This window comes from Mesocricetus auratus, unplaced genomic scaffold (genome assembly GCF_017639785.1).
Source record: "Mesocricetus auratus isolate SY011 unplaced genomic scaffold, BCM_Maur_2.0 Super-Scaffold_100676, whole genome shotgun sequence".
NCBI classification, from domain to species: Eukaryota; Metazoa; Chordata; class Mammalia; order Rodentia; family Cricetidae; genus Mesocricetus; species Mesocricetus auratus.
This window is the reverse complement of record NW_024429266.1, coordinates 13,997,462-14,010,701: the sequence shown is the minus strand read 5'-3', so window position 1 is coordinate 14,010,701 and position 13,240 is coordinate 13,997,462. Positions and strand designations below refer to the sequence as shown.

General features: G+C 45.7%; 1 long non-coding RNA gene across 1 annotated transcript; it reads left to right on the top strand.

Moving 5' to 3' along the window:
* The first annotated feature begins 6,087 nt into the window (after nucleotides 1-6,087).
* On the top strand, nucleotides 6,088-10,983 carry LOC121137103. The gene is made up of 2 exons (XR_005874329.1): nucleotides 6,088-8,061; nucleotides 10,034-10,983. It is a non-coding gene; the product is annotated as an uncharacterized LOC121137103 (long non-coding RNA).
* The last annotated feature ends 2,257 nt before the right edge of the window (nucleotides 10,984-13,240 follow it).

Here is a 13,240-nt window from a genome sequence, read left to right as displayed (position 1 = left end):
TCTCTCTCTCTCTCTCTCTCTCTCTCTCTCTCCCTCTTTCTCCCCTCACTCCCCTCTTTTCCCCAATAAACTTCCTTCCCATGTAAGTTCTGCCTGATGGCATGTTTGCCCCCAGCCATGGGATCTGCCAAGATCCCCCTTGCACTGCATACTATAACACACATGCCTGCTGTCTGGGGCGGAGAGAAGAGGGCGTCAGATTCCTGGAACTAGAGTTACAGATAGTTGTGAGCCACCATGTGGTGCTGGTAACTGAACCCTGGTCCTCTACAAAAGCAAATGCTCTTAACTGCTAAACCATCTCTCCAGGCCCTGGTGTTCTTAAACTATTATTTATTATTATTATTATTATTATTATTATTATTATTGCATTGTGTGTGAGGTCAGAGGACAGGTTTTGGAAGTTGGTTCTCACCTTTTCCCATGGGATCTGGGAGTCAAGCTTGGCTCATGAGGCAAGCACCTTTTCAGGCTGAGCAATCTTGCCCAGAGTTTTTAATCAAATGACAGCAAAGAACTTTCCCCACCGATAGATCTCAAAGCAGAAGTGGGTGACAGGATACCCTTGTTTGGTCCCCAGTCATGTGTAGTGCAGGACCAAAGGGTGGATTTGGTGCTTGGTGGTAGCTGATGGCCCTTGCCAGGACCAGCCCAGCTTGTAGGGTTCCTTGCATTTAGGCGCTGATGAAAGTGGGGCCAGCCCTGTGGGCACCCTCTTCAAATAAGACACACATTTGCAGACAGTTACTACTTGTGGCACAGTTTCTCACTCTCTTCTGTAGACTGTACAAAGATCTCCCAGGCCCTCCTCTGACTCACAAAGGGTGGGGATTTCCTCCCAAAGCCTTGAGAACCCTATACTGACATCTACCACACTAACCAAATTTCACCCTGTGGTATTTTGAAAAGAATTATGAAGAGTCGGGAGAATTAACATTTGATAGAGCCTGGAGGCAAATAATGGTTCCAGCCTGGAGAACTGGGCTCTCCTGTTAAGTGGCCCCCTCCTGAGGGATCTTGAGGAAAGATACTAATGAAAACTGAATTAAGAATTAAGGTCCAGTGTGTCTGATATGGTCCAACTGTCAGTATCTTTGCCACTCTTCAGACAATGTTTGCTGCGTGTGTGTGTGTGTGTGTGTGTGTGTGTGTGTGTGTGTGTGTGTGTGTGTGTGTGTGTGTGTGTGTGTGTGTGTGTGTCCCGTTTTGTTTTTCCATGCCCAGCCCGGGCCACTGTCAGCACCCAGGCTACAGCTGGTGTTGATGGAGCAGAAGCGCTGAGTCACTGGCTGCTCAGCGACCCTTACATCACGCTATTGTCCTTTCTTGTTAGGCATTTGAGGACTGTGTCGGTGGTTTTGTTTTGTTTCGTGTTTGTCTGAGGCCTAGCCCTGCTAGGAAATCTGACATCTAAAAACCAGAGGCTGCTAGGTCCCAGAGCTAATCACTCTGGGGCTACCTCCGGTTCTTTGAGAACAGCTCGCACCCCAGATGGCTGTGGGAGGTGCCGCCCCAGCCTGGGCACGTGCCCTGGGGTGGGCAGAGGCTCACATTTTTCCGCAGCTCTCCCTGCTGCGCTAGTTTCCGCCGGAGCTTCCGAACCCAATGTTCTGCACACTCCTTTGAGCCCAAGAGCAAGAGGTGGGGCTAAATGCCTGTGTGACATAAATACTTGGAGAAGTAGAGCCGGGAGCGCGCTATACAAATTTGTTCAAAGACGATTTGGACCTAACAAGTTTGTCATCTTATTAACCTTTTTAAAAAAATTATTATGTTAAAAACATGAGCACAAAGGTGTGGTCAGCAGGAAAGCATAAAGATGAAGTAAAAATTAGGCATGTAGGCGCACCTGTATACTGCCCCCCCCAATTCACAATCCTCGGCTTCAGTTCTCAACAACTCCCTTCCCACAAAAGTCATCCATAGCCCATCACTCAATCACTCAACAACGAAACAAATTTTTTTAAACTTTAACAAAATGTCTCATTATCCATTTTCTTTTTTAAATCTATAATTGTTATATTTTTGAGAATTTCATATGTGAGTACTGAATCATCCTTCCTCCAGTTTTTCGCATGGCCCCCTCAAATTTATGACTTTTTTGTTTATAATTATTATTGTGACATATATGCATATCAAGACCAGCATGGGCTATGTAAGGAAAATATAAAATCTACTGACCCCATTTATGTTGTGCTTATGTTTAGGGCTGATCACTTGGGACTGGATGATCAACCAGTAGGCTTGTCCCTGGAGATTCTCCCTCTCTGAGCAACCATTGGTTGCCTTTAGCTCTTCATGTAGGGATGGGTGGGGCTTTGTGAAATTTCCCCTATCTGAGTTAGCATGATGACTGGGGTCATTATAAAAGCCGTGGCTTTTGCTTTTTGAGCCAGGGTCTCATGTAGCCCAGGCTGGCCATGAACCCTATGTAGTTCAAAGAATGACCCTGTTAAAAAAAAAAAAAAAGAATGACCCTGAACCTCCTGCCTTTACCTCTCAGGTAATGGGATTGATCACAAGTGTGCACCAACACCTCAATGTGCAATATTCCATTTCTTCCCATACATGGATTGATACGAAATACATTTAGATAATTGGGTCCCTATTATACATTTTATTAAATGAAAAACATGCTTATATTATTAAACCATATTTTAGAAGTGCTGTAGGTTAGTGTGGTATGTGCAAAGATATGGATAAAATTATGTCTTTAATTCTTTTCTGCCACTACCTGGTGTGTGTGTGTGTGTGTGTGTGTGTGTGTGTTTCTGAAGAATTGAACCTACGGCCTTGTGTATGCTAGGCAAATGCTGTACCACTGAGCCACATCTCCAGCTCCATCAGAGTTCCTTACTGGATTGTTTCCTTTCCTGCTCTCTTAGGGTTTCTGTTGCTTCAACAAAACACTATGACCAAGAATCAAGTTGGGGAGGGAAGGGTTTATTTGGCTTATGTTTGCACATCATAGTTCATTATTGAAGGAAGTCAGGACAGGAACTCAAACAGGGCAGGAACCTGGAGGCAGGAGCTGATGCAGAGGCCATGGAGGGTGCTGCTTACTGGCTTGCTCCTCGTGGCTTGCTCAGCTGCTTTCTTATAAATCCCAGGACCATCAGCCCAGGAACAGCACCACTTCCAATGGATTGGCCTTCCCCCATCAATCACCAATTAAGAAAATGTTCTATAGGCTTGCCTACAGCCAGATCTTATGGAGGCATTTTCTCAGTTGAGGCTCTCTCCTCTCAAATATCTCTAGCTTGTGTCAAGTTGACACAAATCCAACCAGCACACTTTCCTCTCACCTCTGCAAGGTACCAGACACATTTTCCCCTTCCAGACAACTATCTCACATCAACCCTTGGCCATTTGGTTCTGTGGCATCTCTTAAGCTTTGTCTGTCTGGACTAGTAGTTTTCAAACTTAAGTAAGTCTGCTAGAAAGCTTGTCAAGAGATTTCTGGGCCTCTTCCTGGTAGAGCTAGGATGGTGAGGCAAGACCCTAAGAAATGTCATCTTGTTGGTCCATCACGGAGAGTCACAGATACAAGAGAAAAGGGTGACCAGTTTCATTACCTGAAGACATCCTCCAACACTGCTTTCTTAATGATGGTGAGACAAGACCCTAAGAAATGTCATCTTGTTGGTCCATCACAGAGAGTCACAGATACAAGAGAAAAGGGTGACCAGTTTCATTACCTGAAGACATCCTCCAACACTGCTTTCTTACCGATTCATTCCCTTGTATTTATCCTGTCTCCAAAGTTCTCCATTGAATCACAGCTTTTTCTGTATCCTTCCTCATATATACAGAAGGCAAGATGTTTTCTTAAGGTTGGGCATATAGTTCAATAGTGTGTAACATACTAAAGACCCCAGGCTCCATTTCCAGCACCCAAAATCAAATACATATCATAAAAAATAATAAAGATAAATTTTTTTTGTTTTTCTTCCAGACAGGGTTTCCCTGTATTGTTTTGGAGGCTGTCCTGGAACTCGCTCTATAGACCAGGGTGGCCTCGAACTCACAGAGATCTGCCTGCCTCTGCCTCCTGAGTGCTGGGATTAAAGGCGTGGCCACCAACGCCCAGCTATAGCAATAAAATTCTTATCGAGGGTTGTTGTGGACTATTAGTTGAAGATGTGTTATGTTTGTGCTGTGGAACACCTGTTTAATGATGCAAAGATGTGTTGCATTCTTTTATGTTGTATTTATTTAACTCTGCGAAGCTGTGTTACTTTGTGTGCCTAAAATACCTGATTGGTCTAATAAAGAGCTGAACGGCCAATAGTTATGCAGGAGAAAGGATAGACGGGGCTGGCAGGTGGAGAGAATAATTAGAAGGAGAAAAAGAGAAGAAGGGGAGAGAAAAAATAAGGAAAAGGAGAGGAGAATGCAGGGGCCAGGCATCCAGTCATACAGCCAGCTATGCAGTAAGAAGTAAAGAAATGTGCATAGAATAAAGATAAGAGCCCAGAGGCAAAATGTAGACAGGACAATCTAAGAAAAGCTAGCTAGAAAGAAGCCAAGCTAAGCCAGGTATTGGTAAGAAAGACTCGATTTCTGTGTGATTATTGGGGAGCTGGGTGGCCGGTCTCTCAAAGAGCCAAAAGAGTAAGAAAGTAACCGACAACAGAGGGGCTGACTTGAAAGGTTTCAGCAGAGGCTGCCAGGACCCATGAGAGTGGAATTAGAAGCCAGAGTGACCTGTCAGCTTCTCCTAGGGGGCTGTCTGAAGAGGAAACGCACAGATGCCCAGACCATTCACTAAGGGAAACGGCACGTTATCCTTCCTCCACATCTGGTAATTTCTCAAAGACAGTCAAGCCCTGATGATGTTGCTGGCTCCTTGGAAGCTTGTGTCTTCGTTCCCAAGGGAGGTGGGGGGAGAGTGAACCAAGGAGGACAGAGTCTATTTTCAGTGGTCAGCCATGGGGATGCCTTGAGGGGAGGGCAAAGGGTCACCAGCAATACAGTCCTATTCTGGGATAGAGACACAAGCTTCCTTCCTGTCCAGCTCAGTGACAGCCTCTGTGAAGTTGGAATATTTCGCGAACAGCTGAGGAGATCTGAAAACGGGCTGGGGTGGTTGGGTTCAGGATAGACAGACTGAGTGGGAAGAAGAGGTTTGTCAGGATGCTATGTGTTGAGGCTGCAGCAAAGCCGAGGCCATTGGGTAAGGTTGAATGGCTGTCATGACATAGAGTGCTGTCTCAGAGGGACTTGGTGGCATCCGGCTGCCACTTCTACTTTTCCTATGGTGCCTGGGACAGAGAACTTGGGGCTTCATATGTGCCTGGAGAGCACTCTACCACTGACTCACAGCCCACCCCAAATCAACCTTTTTCTTCAATTCTAAGGCATCCTCACCGTGCTAAATGCAATGTGAAGCAAGAACAGGAAATATGTGAATGGGGTGCCCAGCTAATGGATTCGGAGGGCTGGCCCCGGTTAATGGACTCTGTATAAGTATGGAACACCCTGAAACTTAAGACGGAGGTCAGATGGATGTGTGTCTCTTCACTGACCCCAACCAGCAACTAGAGCAAGGTTAAATTGAGGGCCGAGAAAAGAAAACCTTGCTCTTCTTAAGCGAGCAGAAGGCCTTGGTTGTGGAGGGAGTGCCAAGGGCGGACGGATCGGGCACCTCAGCCTTTGGATCGAAGGGCATTTGTTGTACCGGGCCTTTGTTTTGTTCCAGGCAGGCACTCTGCTGAAGGCATCTGGGGAATTTGGCCTGCAAACAGAAAGGGCATTTCCTTGTGTGGATTTCCTGTTTAGGTCTGTGTGGAAACCCAAAGGCTGGCCGGCCTCATAAATCCTCTAGACATTATTGGTGTGGACACTCTGGCTGGATGCCATGGGAACGCTGCACAAAAATAGAAAGGAGAGAAACACATTCATGCTCTGGATGTCGGGTGGGCTTCAGACTCTGTTTGCCCATCCTAGATGCAGGGGGCGGGGGTGGGAACGGGGACAGGGGCGGGGCGGGCGGGCGGGGCGGGGCGGGGGCGGGGGCGGGAACAGGGACAGGGACGGGGCGGGGCGGGGATGGGTGGGGGATGGACTAGAGGGGATGAGCAGAAGGGTCCCTCCAGCTTTGGATTCTCAGGTTGCATCTCCTTGAGCATCATGGGGCATCTCAGTCATGGGAGGCACCTGACAATTTACCAGAGAAAAGCATGATGAAAGTTTCACCTGAAGCAAAAGGAGCTTGCCCTACGTGTCTTTTAGAAGGTATTTTTGAACTCTGGTATTTCCCAGACTTTCCTTACCACTTAGCGTATTCCACAAATGGCAACCACCAGCCTGAGGAGTTGTGTAGTCTTGCGGCTAGGCTTTGACCTAGCGAGGTGATGAACGAGATATTTGTTGAGGAGACACCGCCCATTTCAGATGTCCTTCCCACTTCCTGATTTCCCCATTTTCTACATATGTCCAAATTACAGTTTGGCTTTCAGAGTTGTTGCCTTGATGGAAGAAGCCGTGTTTTCACACTTAACCCTGGCTGAAGATGGATTCGGAGGCCGACTCCACTTGGAGACTGATGGCTTGGGAAAGGAATGGAGTAGTGCAACAGTTTAGATCGTCACTGCCCCTCAAGAACAAGGTGTTAAAGGCTCGTTCCCTGGTTTCTGGTGCTATCAGGAGGAAGTGGAACCTACAAAAGACATGCATAATGCGAGGAAACGGGGTCACTGGGGATACACATGGATTGTGGGATGCTGGCAACGCCCCTTCCTCTCTTTGGCTTTCTAGTAATTAACTGTGTCCTGCATTCCTGACACTGTGCTACCTTGCAGCAGACCCGAAATCACTGGAGCCAACCTGCATCTGAAACCCTGAACCACAATATTTTTTTTCTTTTCTAAAAAAAAAATCTATCATTTCAAGCATTTGTTATAACAATGAAAAACTGTCTAGTACTGGCCAGAGAGGGATTTCTCCTGGAAGTGCTTTGGTCCCTAGAGGATCTTCTCGTGGTCCTGATGATACTGCTTTCTTCGTTTGTTTTTCTCATTTATCCTTGTTTGTGTCCTTTAAAAAACTGTTGTAACTATCATTTTGTTTTGGGGAGGTACTCAAGTGATTACTGGACCACATTATGCTAATCATCTTTAGTCTGTAAGAACAGTGTCTAGTAAATTAATTGGATTTTCTACTTAAAGAAGAGCAGATCCATTATACAGCAACATTTCCCAAGAGAAGACAACCACAGAGACCAGCAGCAATGTATTCTCAGTTCTCTGGGGCGTGGATTTGTGATGTTGGTCTTTGAGCTGCAGGCCCTCAGACCTGTTCTCCAAGGTCCAGTGTAACAGGGAAGGAGGCTTGAGTCCAGGGTCCATTCTTGGCGCGTCAGTTGGAGTTATCATCGTCATATTATTATTTGGTTTTTAAATACAGGGTTTCTCTCTGTAACCTTGACTATCCTGGAACTTTCTCTATAGACCAGCTGGCCCTGAACTCGCAAAAATCCACCTGCATCTGACTCCTGAGTGCTGGGATTAAAGGTGTGTGCCACCAACGTCTGGTGAACAGTTCCTATATTCTAAGTAAACTTTAATATGATCATCATTGGCATGAGCTACCACTGCCTGACATTGGTTGGAATTCTTGGTAGCAACTGTGTAAAACTCAAGTGGGAGATGGATTTAATGGAGAAATGTTACTTTGCTCTCAGAATCCATGGGAAGGCTGGGGAACCAGGTGACAAGAGTGAATAATTAGGGTTTTCCAAGAGGGTTCAGTGGGTAAAGACGCTTGTCGCCATGCCTGACATCCCAAGCAGATTTCTGGAAGCCACATGGTAGAAGGAGAGAACTAGCTCCTCTAACTTCTCCTCTGACCTCCATACATGTTTGTGCACACACAACAAATGTTTTCATTTTCATTTTTAAAGAAAAGACGATGATCAGGAGAAGGAGCTGACCACAGAGATACTGCCACCAGGCTGTCACTCCTGGACCTTGGCCATCATGTCGCTGGTCCCTGGCACCCTGTATGTTCATCACAAAGCTGCCTGACACACACACAGTGCCTCTGGCACAGCCACTACAGGTGACTTCTGCCTCCCCGGGGGGTGGGGGAGTGGGGGGGTGAGGTGGGGGGTGGGGTGGGGGGTGTGTGTGTCATATCCCAGCTCTGAGCAGCTGAGCACCAGCCATGTGCTGTTTCTGAGTTGCTGGGCTGGAGGGAAGCTCTGTGCCCTCTTCACCTTCTAAAGTGGTAATGGAGTCCCACCTCTCCTTTCCTGGGTCTTCCTTGCCAAGAAGAAAGACATTTAAGGACTGGGTGCCCAGGAACGACCAGTGCGCACATTTAGGTATAGCAGTCTCTCAGTACCCACACTTTCAGCTACTTGTGGTCAACCATAATCCAAAAATAAAAAATGGAAAATCCTAGAAATAAACAGTTCCTGTATTCTAAGTAAACTTTATTTTGATGCATCATTATATTCTGTTTCAGTATTAGATATTATTGCTATTTATTTCTGAACCTAACAAACTTTATCATAGGTATATATGTAGGCTACATATGATATATTATATATGACAAACTATTATAAGTCTATGTAGGATACACACACTACACACATATATACACACACACACATTCACATATATATTCAGTGGTACCTACAGTTTAGGTACCACTTAAAGAGCAGTCACATGGCAAGGCAGGTGCCTGCAAAGGCAGACTCCTGTGTTAATGCACCTTCAAAGTAGCCTTTCCCTAAACTTCATAGTGCAAGCTGAGCATGCCCAGATGCATTCTTGTCCATCACTTTCATCTTCACGCCCGTAAACTGAGCATGCTTAAGAGTGGAAGGGCCGAATCCCTGTATGAATTGGATAGGACTCTCCCACACTGTCCTTGACTCCTGCAGGTTGTACATCTCTGCTCGGTTACGCCTTAGTTGACCTTACGTTGTCTTTGGTCTCACCAAGAAGTGACTTCATCATGTTCAGCTACACAAGAGCTCGGAAAGGCAGGTCCCTAAGCAGACCAGCCGTGTTCAGCAGTGAACCTCCTCTGCAGAGTGATACAGGGTGTGGCTTCTCTTCAACCCCCATTCCTTGTGTGCAAAAGACTCCATTTTCATGTGGTTGAAAATGTGGTCTTTGGAAGAACTGGCCTTGGATAATGAAATCAGACTGAATTATAAACTGAGAATTGTCTTTTTCGTTCAGAGCAACTAGAAGGCCAGGAGTAACAGAGTGTTTGGAGAATTTTTTTCTTCCTTTAATGAATGTACAGTTTAGAGAAGCCAAATAAATAGATTGATACTGCCCCAGAGAAAGGCCTGTAAGTGCAGGGGATGGGAAAGGCGTGGAAAATGTAAACATGGATCTTTTTTTGACTTCCTTCCTTGGGAACACATCTTTCACTTGTAAATGTCCAAACACTGAGGTGGAGTCCAGAGACCAAAAAATGAAGTTCAAGGACAAACTTGGTGTTGCTGTGGCCCTGATGGACTCTTAGGTGCCTAATATAGAAGCAAACCTAGTCTGTGCCTCGGGGAGCTAGTGGGTTGGCCACTGAGAGTAGAATCTTAGGTGTGGAACTGGAAGCCGCCATTACTGCACAAGAAAAATCCCATTGTTTTGAACTGGACCGGGATCCGTGCACCTCGGGGGAGATATATTTTGAGAGCACTGGGACTCAGGCTTTATGACCTCTCAGGATTGTAATAATTAAAAAAAAATGATCTGCTTTCCAGGAAGATGCTTCCCAGAAATGAAAACAAGAAACCAGATCAGGGGCTGGAGAGCTAGCGGAGTGATTAAGAGCACTGACTGCTCTTCCAGAGGACCTGGGTTCAAGTCCCAGCACCCACATGGCATCTCACAACTGTCTGTAATTCCTGTTCCAGGGGATCTGACACCCTCACACAGACATACATGCAGGCAAAACACCAATGTACATAAAAATTTTTTTTTAAAAATCAAGAAATCAAATCAAGTCTATGTCTTTGGGTTGGACATATCCCTACAGGGGTAACATGGGATCTTTTTATTTTTTTTTCTAGGAATACACGTTAGAAGCAGGAGATGGGCATCTAAGCATGGCAGAAGGTTCTGCGCTGTGGTGTGGCTGTGTGCAGGAGGCCAGCCACCTGGACCTGAATCCCCACTGTAACTGAATTTCATTGAATAGGCAAGATTTGATGACTACCGTGACAGAATGCCCAGGTTATCGCTGAAAAACCACTAAGGACTCAAGGAATCTCCTGGAATAGGAGCCTATTGATTGCCAGCAGGTTGAGCTGAGCTGTGTGGTACCTGTCCTAACTTAGCGTCTTTGTAAGGATATCTCTGAAGGGACTGAGACAGGGAGGCGGGAACAATGTGGGGGACTTGTCCGTATGATGCCGTGGGCACAGTTGGTAGGTGAAGCAGACTACAATTTTCAGTGTCATCACATCTTTGATGCGACAAGTCCACAAGTAAAGGGCATGTGTTCTCAAGCAAAGTTTCAGATTTCAGGGTGAGAAGTTTGCCTTCGGCAGTCCGAGTCCCTTAATTCCCTTTCATTTATCTAGAGCAGTGGTTCTCACCCTGTGAGAAGCGACCCATTGGAGGGCGTCACATATCATATCTCCTGGTCATCAGATACTTACATTATGCATAACAGTAATAAAGTTACAGCTATGGAGTAGCAACAAAGATAATTTTATGGTCACCGCATCATGAGGAAGTGTGGAAGGGTCACAGCATTAGGATGCCTGAAAACCACTGGTCTAGAGGAATGTGTGACTCAAACAGAAGATGGCAAGGCAAAATGATCAGGGAAACAGATTGTATGAATGTGGCCAGAGACCGAGGACAGCCATAGGTACGGGAGCTGTAAAGAGGCTAAGAATGCTGCCTGCTGGTACCTTGATGTTGGCCTAGTGAAGTGAAAGTGGTTCCGATCTTTGAATGCTTGAAAGAATAAATTTGTTTTTAGCTGCTTGTTATAGCAGCTCTAGGAAACTGAGACAGAGGTTGGTCATGACTGTGTCCCACGACAAGAAGCAAAGAGCTCCTAAGCAAGCTGTTTCTTTCTTCCTCCCTCCTTTTTTTTGAGACTGCATCTCACCGCGTAACCAAGGCAGGCTTCCCTCTTGCAGTCTTCCAGACACTGAGGCAGGAGGATATTTCTATTGTGTTGTTTAGTCCTCAACTCTAGCAGCACCTTCTGTAATGACACAGACTTTCACAGAGTGAGATGGGACCTGCAGTGAGCAGTGACCTTTATTATTATTATTTTTAAAGGTGAATGAAATCAGATGAAAGCCTGCGCATCTTCACCCTTGGTGTAGGGAACCACATTCTTGCCTGTGCCTGTCATTTTTGAAAATCACATCTATTTACTTGTGCTTGGGGGTGGGGGACGGGCATATATATGACTGTGTGGAGGTCAGAGGACAACTTACAGAAGTTAATTTTCTCTCTTTTTGGAGATCAGACTGATGGGTTTAGGCTTAGAGTCAGCTCCCTAGCTCTCTACCACGCACACACACACACACACACACACACACAAACACACACACACACACACAAACACACCACTATTTTTTTGAGATAGGGCCTCACCCTGAACCCAGAGCTCCCTGATTCAGTTAAACCAGCTGACCAGCAAGCCCCAGGGATCTTCTTGTCTCTGTTCAGGTTTGTGCAAGCCACTACACTCCTGCTTTATACATGGACATTGGGGATTTGAACATGGGTCTCCATGATTGTGCTGCAGGCACTTTACTAACTGAACCTGGCTCTGGAAGCAACATTTTGGTGCTCATGGCCTCAGCACTCATAGAGTTCCTGACATACCAAAAGATGATCAATTTGGTTATGGACTGTGGTTATTAAGTTAGAATTCTTTAAGCTGATTCCAATGGTGGGTTAGCAGAGGGTGGCCTGGCTCAGCTCACTTAGACATGGGCCAGGACAGTGATTTTACAGACTGAGGTTGTCTGGAATCGTGCCTGTAGAAGTCATGGCCATTTGGGCTTCAAATTTTGGTTGTCACTCTGAAGACACATGCCCTTCTTCCTTCTGTGAACACCCTCCCGACATGGCATTCTGACCTAACTCTAGGAGGCATTGCCTGACAGGAAAATGAACACCCTCCCGACATGGCATTCTGACCTAACTCTAGGAGGCATTGCCTGACAGGAAAATGAAAGGAGGGCTTTGTGAAGCTAGGGTGTGGTACTAATTGCAAGACAAGCTGGAGCCTAAAATAAATTTTGGTTGTATGGGAATTAAAAAAAAGAAGATATTTCCCATTCTCAGTGTAGACTCTTCCGCTCATTTTTGCAGCATTGTCATGTCCTTAAAACATCAAACATGACAGCCACATGACGTTCAGCAGGATCTTAGGCAACAGCCACATATGTAAACTACAGACGATGATACCATTGGTGACTCAATATAATTACACCCTTGCTCCTAGACCCTGCCTTTCTGCGCATCCAAAGCACACGATAGACATTATTGTATTGCTTTGCCCTTCGTTTTTGTCCGGTAGGTAGGGAACAGGCCTCACTATTGTCTTCATCCCACATATATAGGGAAAGCTTTCCCAGGAGTGATCTGCCCAAAGTCCCATTGGCAGTAAGAGTCAGTGGAAAGGAAATGGCTGGAGTCTTAATTTAAAAGACAGGACTTCCTGTAGCAGCAACTCCAGGTCTCAGTGCTGGGATATTTCTAACAGCAGGCGTCCTCAGAGCCGGAGGGCACAGGGGGCTCATTATTTTCCTTCATCTGTGGATGTATGGGAAGGACTTGAGTACAAGATAGCTTAACGAGCTCACTTCAGCAGCATGCATTGTTGAGTCTGCATGGGTATTCAATGCATCCTTTCTTTTCTTTCTTTCCAAGACGGCAGGGGCATTGCAAACATAGCTTCACAAAGTAGGATCCACAGCAGAATCTGGAATACAAATAGGAATTTGATGGTTTTGTTTGTTTGCTTGGTTGGTTGATTTTTTTGTACTAGAAGTGATCCTAAGGTAGGGGTGTGGCTCATTGGAACAATGCTTGCGTAGGATGTGTGAGGTCCTGGATTTGATCACCAGCTCCCTCCCCTTAAATAAATAAAATAAAATAGAATAAATAAAAGGAGCACTTCTTCTGTGCTGTTGAAAGCTTAAGGAGTAGTTAGGCCCCTGTCTTCTGGAATGTGAGCCCTTTTGTTCAGAAACTTCCTGGTAAAGAATTCCATAAGCAACATTGTTTAGTTAATCATAGCT